The sequence below is a fragment of the Falco biarmicus genome, chromosome 12 (assembly GCF_023638135.1).
Source record: "Falco biarmicus isolate bFalBia1 chromosome 12, bFalBia1.pri, whole genome shotgun sequence".
NCBI lineage: Eukaryota > Metazoa > Chordata > Aves > Falconiformes > Falconidae > Falco > Falco biarmicus.
The window spans coordinates 11,028,660-11,036,553 of record NC_079299.1 but is presented as its reverse complement, the minus strand read 5'-3'; the positions used below and the strand labels follow the sequence as shown (position 1 = coordinate 11,036,553).

The window sequence follows — 7,894 nt, the reverse complement described above, 5'->3', positions numbered from 1 at the left end:
CACATTGTGCAGGGAGCCTAGTTGCCTACTTTCATATCCCAAACTCCTGCCTGCCGAAAAGCTTTGTGAGCACTCCTCCCCATGCGTACAGCCCCTTCTGGCCACTGCCAACTCCTTTCCCCTCTCAGATTTTGATTGTGTAACACTCAGCACGGACTGCAATGGTTCAGATATAGATGCTGTTTTATTTGTGTGGGGCATGCAGATTTTTTGGTTTTAATCTTTTGCCGTTTCAAAAAGAGACAGAAAGTAAAACCTGAGGCACCCTTGACTTGATCTTCCCTGCTTGGTTTTTGCGTGTGTGTACAGCATGATTGTATCTGTTCTTTAAAGAAATGAATAAGAAGAATGGACCAGATGTGGGATTCATTTTATTCATATTCAATCTGTGCAGAATTCAAAGAAATGGCTCCTTTATTTGCTCTCTTCTGGGAAAACATCTTGAGTTCATTTTGTTCTGCTCATAGACTTGTAGAAATAGATCTGGAAAGGTACTTCAAGAGCTCATCTTGTCCATCTTACTGCCTCAAGGCTGACTCACACCCAGTGCTCTCCAACAGCATGATAAATTCAAGTATAACAATAACCTTTTTTTCTTTACAAAAGCGCTGCAATAGAACATAAAAGGTTAAGAATAAGCCAGCAACATGTCATGACTCTGCCAGAGGATTTAACACTGTTCTCCAGACATCCATGGTTGCCGTCTGCTAAAGGACGTTGGCCCTGTAGCTGCTGCTATGCACTCAGAGCACTCCCAGCTCCAAGTTGGGAGGGCAGCTACCCTGGCTTCTGCAGGTTTACCCTGGCTTCAAACAAGGCAGCTCAGGTACCATGACCACCCCACTGCATCTGCTCGCCGGCTGCTCTACGGGCACTCCAGATTCCTCCAAGACCTGCAGTACTGCACGGGGGCTAAGAAGGTGCAATAGTTTCATGTGCTCCTGAAGGCATGTATTGGAAGTTGCTCAGGACAAGACATTCTCAACAGGCTGTTTTCCAGAGCAGAAATTCAGGCTTATAGAAGCTATTCCAAGTCAGCTCCCAGGAAAAGAGGTACAAGTCATTGGTGGCCATCTGGCTCCACAGGTATAAAGGCCACTTAGGTATGACATAATGTTTTACAAGGAGAGCAGGCACACCAGAGAAGGTAAAATTGTTTCTGGTTCTAAATCAAATGAGCATATCATAGGCAGGACACCTAACTATGATGCTGCAGGGTCTGTACTTGGTCATGGAGTCCCACTTTATACCTATACATCAATATTATTTACCAGCTCAGAGAACACATGGAGGATTAACTCGCCCAGAAAGCTCAACCAAATCTTTCACAACCATTTCACAGATGTTTTTGATCTTGCTTCTTCCATCCCATCTCCTTCCCCTCCTCCTGCTCCCTTCTTCCGCACCCTCTTGCCACCCAATGCCTGTCTCCACACATACTCTGCCTGACCTACAGCTTGGTGTCCACACCATGGGCTTGCAATACTCCTTGTCTTGGGATGGAGAGGTATGAGGTGAGGAGAGACACTTGAACCGTGCGCTAGCTGCTATATCAACATCTGCCAGTCCCAACCCACCAAGACCCACAGGACAATTCTGCAGTGCTGCTGAGTTTTTGCTGCTTCTTGCCTTGACCCAGGGGGAGGTGTGGGGACCACATGTCCCAGGAGCAGAGGCACCATCTTGGCTTGGGAACACGGTGGTGAGGGTCTGTCTGTGGCTGGGAGGAAAGGGAGGAAAATGTGCAGATGGCTTAATCCCTCTCACAGCACTGTCTCTCCCACCCCCAGCCTGCAGGTTTGCAGCGCTGCCGGTTACAGGGAAAGCACTGCAAGGGGCTGCTGCCCAGCCTTGCCTTCCCTTCCCCCAGCTAGCCCTTCAGTGCTGGACTAGCTTACCCCGACCTTACCTTACCCTAAAGGGTAAGGACAAACCTTACCCTCTACCACCATTCTCTTCAGGGATGTTTACACTATGTCTATGCCCCAAATAAAACAGCACCTCATTTCAGGCTCAGGCACTGGCAAACAATCCTCGGCAGCTTTCAGCTGTTAGTACCCTTCCTGGCATGGCTGTGCTCTGGGCCAGCTAGCGTAGGTCCCAAAATAACCTGCTGGGCAGCAGCCAGGCAAGGAACGAGGAAGAAATGCTGACTCTGTAATAAAGAATGTGGGACTTGCATTCAGCCTAATCCAGTACTGGCACATCCCAGAGCAAAGCAGCCTGGAAATAGCAAGGGAAGCAGGGAGAAGGGCAAGAGGCACCTAGAGCCCCAAGGTGCAAGGAGGAAGGGCTGGAGCCACGCTGGGAGTGCTGACAGCCTTGACTGCATGAAGGAGGTTGGTTCCACACAGTAATTAGAGCTGAAAAAGAGAGAACAAGAGAAGTATAGATGATGGCAAAAGGAAGATGGTGGTGGAACAACACAATATTAAGACTCAGGCTCCCTGTGGTGATGCATCAGACCTGCTTGCTCTCAACTGTAGCTTTGCTTTTCTGTAGTAGGGGTTAGATTAGTTTAGTGCCTGTAATAATTTCTACAGTAAACCCACACACTGGGTGACTGGTGTTTTGCCTTTTTTGCAATTTGAAGTCTCAGACTGAGCTTCAGTAGTTGCTTACCATCATTTTGGATGTTCCCTCTGTCATCCCTGTACGAGGCAGTTGGCAAGAGACCCAAAAGCCATCCCTCGATCTGCTGGCTGGCTGGGAAGTAGTGATGTCTCACAGATAGGACATGCTGATAGCTTGCCTTCAGGCGTTGCTCAGGCAGAAAGCAAGGAAGGAGCTTTACTCCCAGGCACTGTTCCCAGTAGGCAGGTTGGATTCAACCACCCTGTTTGTAGAAAATCTAGGTGTGGACCCAAGTCATGATACTTCACTACAGTACGAGAGGATGGCCTCCCTGTCTAGCTTATTTCCAAGTTAGACACAGTCTTACATGCCAGATAAGGACCTATGTTTGTAGATCTGACAACTGCAGACTGAATTTCAATGGGACTTTTCCCTCTTCAGAGAGAACCAAAGACAGGCAGGAGTGATGTCCTTTGGAGAGGGTGAGGATGGGGGAGGCTAGAGCTGACAGCCAGAGTCTGGGTATTTATCCAACAGGTAGAAGGCTCATATACATTTTATCCAGCCTTTCAGATTTGAATCTAGGTGTTTATCAACTCAAGAGAATGTCCTACCACAGCTGGAAATCATTGACCGTGTGTTCTGCCATTGACTTCTTACAGCCAGGATTTTGTTCACGAAGAAATACTTTGGTCTGTGAGCGGTAGCATCAGATACCCTCTGAAACCAGAAACAGGCAGGTAGTGCTTGATGGGATAACAAGGTGGTACCAAAGTAACTCCTGCTTGTCCCTCTCTCAGCATACCTGCAGGGTGGAGACTTGCTCCAATTGTCTCTTTGCAAGTGATGAGATTATTGTGCATCATTGGGCCAGACCTAGATCTTGGGAAATCAGACAGAGAGCATCTTCAATTGGAGCCTTCCTCTTTTTACTCCAGGAAAACTAAACCAGCGCACATCTTCTCACGCTTCACTTCTCATGTTGGGTACACTGTCCACTGTAAGTAAAGGTGGCGTATTTGTTGTGATTATTTTTCTTTGCAGTATTTCAAAGTCTACTCATCCTGCCCAGTGCCTAGTAGACTACAATTTTTGATGCTCCAAATCCATTTTATAGTTACTGTTTTTAAACAAAACACATTTACCTTCTATTTCTAGAAGGCAGCAAGTTCATAAAAATATCTTTTAAGAACCTCTGGCACCATTTAGAAAACTGATTGCATTTATGATGAACTGAAGCATCACATTAGGTATGAAACAAAGTAAAAGCAGATGGTCCATACTCAGAGCGCAGACTTTGCCTTTCAGTAACATGAGTAAGGATACAAGAATTTCTCAACTAGATTTCTCCGCTTCGTAGAAGATCTGAGTGAGCTATTTGCTATTAAAATGCCTCTTCAGAAGAAATAATGTTTTCTAGTATTTATAAAATACATTTAGCTTCTGCAGTTGACATGAAACAAAACTATCTTACCAACTGCTGGCTGTTTAGCATGTAAATTAGCTGGTTTACTAGAATTGAATTTATATGCGAAACTTTATACAAAATCCTCTTGTTTCTCTAACCCACTAATAAGATCAGGAGAACAACACAAAACATAGATTAAGTCTGTCTTTCAGATATAGACTCAATCTTGTTGGCATAGGGTACAATAATATTCCTTCTAACAGAGTGAAAAGTCATGTGAAAAACGGAGAGCACTTTTTATGGAGCTTACCAGGGCTCTTCGTGTGTTCTCAGGCTATAATTTACCTTCAAACTTTTAAGCAATTATGTGTAAATTTGTGTTTTTATTGCACCAATAATTTACATATTAAGGTGAGCCCTTGCCTAACATGAATTCCTGTGGAAGCTATATATCATTTCTATTACAAGCCTGCTTGCGCACCGTACTTTGCTCATCCTCAGTAATATATGTATTTGTGAACTAAGAATTTCTTTAATGTTTTTATATTCAGTAAAAGAATGCACAGGGGTCAAAGCAGGATTGATTTGAAGGAGTTAGATTTTAAAATCCCTTTAAAAATCAGGACAAAGGATACCACACTATTAAAATAAAATGCTTAAAAATGAAAAGTATTATGCATGCCACACAGTAGAAGATCAGATTTTTATTAATGCAAGTTTTAAATGCTGATTAATCCTCTTGAGAATCAGTTTCCCAAAGCTTTGGCTTGCATTCAAGTCTTTTTCAAAGGGGCACATCACTTCCATTATTCTGAATATTAATTGAACAACATTATAACTAAGGATACAAAGCAAGATTTAAAACATGATTACAGCTGTCATTGCTTACATCTAAATAAGTCGTTGGAAATTGAAGCTCAGGAAAAAAAAAATAATAAAAAAAACCTGCCGTAAACCTCTCTTGTCAGGATGGTGAAGCTGCTGCCTCCCGTGGGCCCCCCCTTCTCCCGGCCAGGATGGATCGTCTGTGTGTCGCGCGCTGACGGCTCGGCTGGCGGCTCGCGCTTAATGTATTCGCACAAACTCCCCCCCCCACCTTGCAAACTGTGGATGTGTTTTGTCTTGCAAAATAATAAACGTCCCAGAAAAACAGTCATTTTTAGATGTTAACGGGAAGAGGGATGATAATTGTTCAAAAGACTGAGCTGCCCGTATGCTTGCTTACTTCTGGAAAGGGTTTCTTTTATTTGTTTGGCATAAACCATTTTCTGATCCAGCTTCAGCGCATGCATGCCTCTATATAAACACTCATGTGCTTAATGCTAAGCATGTGCTTAAATGCATTCCTGAACTGGGCCAAAAGGAACCTCCTTTGAAATTTTTGTCCATAGCTGCTGTTCTTGGAATGATGCCTTTTTTGGTGAAAACCGATGTGGGGTTACAGTAACCATCTAATTCTGATTAGACAAATGGCATTATGGAAGAAGTATTAAAAATTTATAGTCCTATTTACTAAGTTTATTTGTTGGCCGTAAAAAGCTAAATCTTACATAATATAAAAAGCATCCAGTCCTAATGATGAAAAAGATATAAAAAGATAATGGTGCAATCATAACATGTCTCTGAGAGTTTGTACATCTCAGTTGCAGTTTGGCACATCGCATAATTGTGTTGTGCCAAACTGGCACCAAACCACAATATGTTAGTGAAAAGGGCCCGCAGTTTAAGAGGAAAATCTAGAAGTGTTAACTATACACTGTCTAATTATACAACCTTACTGTCCCAGAATGTGATTTCTGAAACCATTTCTGACATATGGGAAGAGGGTAGAACAGCTGGTCATTAAGGTTTTCTCAAGACTATTTAGTAACACACTTGAATGTAATTAAAGTGCTACATTAAATACTGCACTTGTGTACAATGTATTTTTAATCTTTATAGCATGCTGTAAAAGTAAATAAATGCAAAGCATTAACATTTCTCCCCTTCATCTCCTAAACTGTTAAGTTATAACGACAGTCCCTATCTATGTTGTGTACATTACCTGTAGAATTCTCTGGTGCTTTGTGAGCATCCTGCACAGCAGGTAGGAAGCAAACCCAAGCTGAATTGTGCAAGAGGGATATAAGTTTACTTGATTTACTTTCATTTGCCCAAGTTAAGCCACGATGACTTACCTGGGTGTATTTCAACAGAAAATGTTGCAACAATCCTGGTTTATTTGAAGGTTTCCTTTGTAACCAGTCAAGGTGATGTAAAGCAACTTTGACCCATGCTGGATCTAACGCAAGAAGCAAAACTCTGTACACAAAATGCGCAAACATCTTTGTAGCAAACTTTGCTCTCAGGTGTGCCAGTGGGACTTCTGCCCTGAAATACAGAGTCAGACCTCATTTTCCATACAGATGCAGATTACAGATGGGTTAAATTATAGAGTTGCATTTATACCCCATAATCCTCAATGCGATAGAAGTACCTAGAGCATCAAGACAGTTAAACACTATGTAGGATCAGGGCCCAGTTATTTATGCTTTCCCTTCTTTCATTGTCTGTGACTGTCCACGACCTCTATTACCATTTCTACAGACAATAATCAGGGGATCTATATGAACCTAAGGCTGCTGTAAAGGAACTTGAATCAGCTAAAAGCTGTGGAACAACTTGTGTTCTGAAAAACTGCCTTGAGATTGGCGCCACCACTCCATTAATGATAGCCTGGGGATTCTGTGGTCCCAAAACTGTGGAGATGCTTTAGCATTGTGAAAAACATGTATTTTTGATACACTCTTTTGGTTTGATGCACAAAAGGATAAGAAAAAGAATATGTTTTCAAGTACTTATTTTGGCACAAAGTGTTTCTCAGTGTTAGGCTTGTGCTTTCTGATACTGGTGTTTTGCTTTACATTCTTTAAGAACACTTTAGCTTTGAAAAGAGAGGCCAGAAATTTATTGCAAAGTTGAAACTGTCCTTGACTTCTCCTAAATTCCAACAAATACACGTTTTAATTGGCTAGTCACTGAATATGATCAAGAACAGTTGTCAGTTCCTTCAGTTCCTTGGAAAAATTTTTTGTGTGTGTGTCAATTCAGCATTTTCTAAAAAATACTTTGTCCTGCACTATGGTGGTTTCCTTTGAGCATGAAGTATAGCTTTACACAGCATTTTCCAACATCAAATCAAAACGAAGGACAGAGAAGAAGCTTATAAGAAGACAGGTTTAACAAAGCACTCAGACTTGTAGCTTCTGAGGCAATAAACTGGCAGTCATCAGGAACACTACAATGAAAGCCATGGAAGTGAAAACATGTGTGTACTGTGCTCACAAGAGCTGTCTGGTGACAGTGATGAGTTCTTCCTGCACGTGTGGTGAAATCAAGCTTTATGTTACTTTTCAAAGGTAAGCATAAGTTTTTATTTTCTCTAAATATAACGTTGGGGGTTGATTTTTGAATGGTCACTATTTGCAAATGAGCAAAGGAGTATGACATGTTGTTTTACGTTTTGCTGGGCATTTTCTAAAGCAGTCAGAATCCTTCTGTTCAAATAAATGACACTTTTCCTCTGCTAACGGTGCATTTGCAGCAATTTTTTTGAAAAAGGAGCAGTGGCACGAGTAGCCAATCATCCAGTCTTCCTGACTCTGTTCACGGATGGATTTTGCATCACGTTACACCCTACAGCTGGTATGTGCTATCAAAGTCAAGAAATGCCAACCAATGTAGAGAAAACCATGAAGGCAGGAGACACAACTCTCCTATGGCAAGTTAATTCATTTTCACAAGAGATGAGAATAACTATAGATCTCACCACATTCAGCGTTAATTGCAAAACTCATCTCTCTGACTTAACTTTGCCTCATTAATTTCTTCACACAGAGTTGCCAGGTACAACCACATCTAAGCACAAACAAA

The 7,894-nt window shown here is 42.1% G+C and overlaps 1 long non-coding RNA gene across 2 annotated transcripts in view; it reads right to left on the bottom strand.

Moving 5' to 3' along the window:
- Positions 1-358: 358 nt before the first annotated feature.
- LOC130157421 (uncharacterized) overlaps positions 359-7,894 on the bottom strand; it is a 67,386-nt gene continuing 59,850 nt past the window's right edge. The window contains exons 5-7 of one of the 2 annotated variants that reach the window (XR_008824871.1): positions 6,160-6,352; positions 3,380-3,572; positions 359-3,294 (exon numbers count right to left, since the gene is read on the bottom strand). This is a non-coding gene — a long non-coding RNA (uncharacterized LOC130157421). Of the gene's footprint in view, positions 3,573-6,159; positions 6,353-7,894 lie in introns of both variants that reach the window. The other variant, XR_008824870.1, reaches the window with a different exon arrangement.